Consider the following 2854-nt stretch of genomic DNA (forward strand, 5'->3'; position numbering starts at 1 on the left):
TTTGTAAGAAAAAATCTGCACTGCCTAAGAAAAAAAAAGGAGCTTCATTTACTGAGTGCCTATAGCATACCGGCATTATTTAGTCTTCATAATCACCCAGTAGTGTAGACATTTGGGGCTCCATTTTACAAATGGTAACCTGAGGTCCAAGGTCATACAGCTAGACTCTTCCTGCCCAACCCCTCCCCATTTTCATTGCTGTTGGACTTTGTACCCCTTCAATCTTCAGAACCCTGGGTGAGAGGGTAACTCGCACACTACGGCCAGTAACATGACCCCAAAGGGCCGTCTTACCAGAACTCCCCAAGAGCTGGACACACAGCTTGCTCATCCACAAGCCAGGCAGAGCTGGCCTCCTTTTACCTACCTAGGGCCCACGGAACTCATTTTTGCCTTTTTTTCCTAAATATAAAAACTTATATTCCATTGGGAAAACATCAGCTTGGAAATCCTAGAGGCTAAAATCATTTCTCTAATCCAGAGTAACAAGAGTAGGAAAGCAGTGCTCTGTACAGTTGGCAACTGACCACCCTGCCCTGGGCCTTAACTGGCATCTGGAAGGTTCTCTGTGGTGACTGAATTTTCATTAGAGGATAATTGCTTTATAATATTATGCTGATTTCTGCCATGCATCGACATGAATCAGCCACAAGTATATATATATATATATATATATATATATATATATCTCCTCCCTCTTGGACCTCCCTCCCATCTCCCACCCCATCCCATCCCTCTAGGCTGTCACAGAGCATTGGGTTGAGTTCCCAGTCAGCGACTGAACTTTTATACAAACCATGAGAAAAAGGAGAAAAGAAAAACCAGAATAAAGAAATAAACAGGGTGGCCACTTTAGTGCCTTTTCTTTTATCAATAAGAATCCTTTCTTTTCCCCCTGAGATATGAAAGCTTAGGACAGGCTCTCTTGGCATGCTCTGCCTACTTGGGCTGGTCTTCTGGACAATCCAACCCTTTGGACTCCTGCCCTCACCTAACACCTGAGGACTGGCTCCTTGCTCCTTCATTGCTGGACTTCTGGATTGCACGCTTTCCACCTGTTATGACAAGCTTGGGCTTTTGACTTCTGGAAATCGCTGACATCCAGCACTCAGATCTTCAGCGTGACTTCATCCTGACCTTCAACTGTCTATCCTGCCCTAGAGCTTTACTTGCTCCCATGCCCTGGGTGACACCAGATGGGAAGGGGTTAGGTGGGTAGGGACGTGGCTTTGCCCCTCATTTCCACACTCAGCTTTGGGAGGCACAGAGGAAATCATTGGGGGTGGAGGTCTGCAGGGCCCAGGGCATCCATGAGTCAGCACAGAACACAACGATACGTAAATTCAGGGGAGTGGAGGTTATACATGAGTGACAGGAGGCCATCTCAGATCATCACCAAGCAGCTGAAAGAGGGACTCTGTCAGAATTCATTTCAGCGTTGATTCCATCTGCACCAGCAAAACCATCACTCTGCAACCCACATGTCATGAAACCTTCCCTAAAATCTGCAAAACTGCCTTCATGGTACAAAGCAATAACAATTTAATTAAACCAAATATTTACAATGGCAGAATCTAAAAACAGAGATATTGATAAATAAACAAACATAAAACTCTTTAAAAAAATATAAATACAGGATCACTATTTATAAAATCAGTAATACCTCAAGTAGTAGTATACATGGCACTTTAGGACAAACTGTTGTAGTTTTCATCATTTGGAATAAATAAAGGTTTTTCTAAATAAAATACTTTTCTACTCCCTGAGCCATTCTTTGAAAGTGCTCCCTCTTTCTCCCATACTGCCCATGTACCAGGCTGTCAAATTTCCTTTAGTTTTGCCAAAAGACACCCTTTGATCTCCCCCTTTCAGCCTCCTCCTTTAGTCTGCTATGGGCCTGGAAACCAGGCAGTCCCGATGGTTAGAACAGTTTGTAAATGAATAATAAATAGAATTTTAAGAATGGCTCTAGGTTGCTAACTTATAAATAGAATGTATGGCCTTGGAAAATGGCCAGTGCTCTGGTTTTCCATCTGGGTTCTGGGTTGGTAGGGATCCCATGAAAATGAGGTATGAACATAGTTAAAAAACAAAACAAAACAGATATACTGACCATTTACTGATTAACTCTATGATGTAGCATGGATTTGTTATTTTTCTTTGAAGTAGATCTGATAGCCCATAGGTCAGGTAAACAGACTGACACCCATCATATGCAGAAAGCCCTTTAAGAAGCTGGATGTTTCAAATCTACCGGTACACACCAAATCCAACTATCTGGAGATATTGTTAGCAGAAGATCACTCAGTGACCTCAGAGGCCAGGGCCAGCCCATGCCCCCAAACCTTGCCAATTCTATTATTTTCTGCACTCTTGAAAGTGCAATATGGGTCTACTTCACCCCTAGACAGTTAAAACTTAGCCTATGCTGCTACCAGTTTATAGATGCCAATTTACATATGTCTATAAACGTATCATTCCCTCTTCAGATCTTGAAACCTAGACGCTTACCCCAAATATGATGACATAGCACATCTAAGGTCATTTAAGTTAGACTCCCATGGAGGCCGTATCATACAAAGATAAGCACACCAACCCACAGTCAGCTCAGGCCATGTCTCTGCTTGTGGTTGTGGTCACTGGGGAAAAGAGCTGGTCTTGACAACCCCAAGGCAATCTTTACTCCCTCACTTCTCTTTTTGTATGCTGCCCATCCTCCCAGATGAGACGGTGATAGCTGGAGACACGGTCCTGAAGAAATGTAGGTGGGTTGAACATGGGTTGGTCCCAGCTAAAGGCCACTCTTGGTCCATATGCAGAGTCCTCAGTGAGGATCAGTGAGCTTCCAGCCTTC

The sequence above is a fragment of the Capricornis sumatraensis genome, chromosome 1 (genome assembly GCF_032405125.1).
Source record: "Capricornis sumatraensis isolate serow.1 chromosome 1, serow.2, whole genome shotgun sequence".
NCBI classification, from domain to species: Eukaryota; Metazoa; Chordata; class Mammalia; order Artiodactyla; family Bovidae; genus Capricornis; species Capricornis sumatraensis.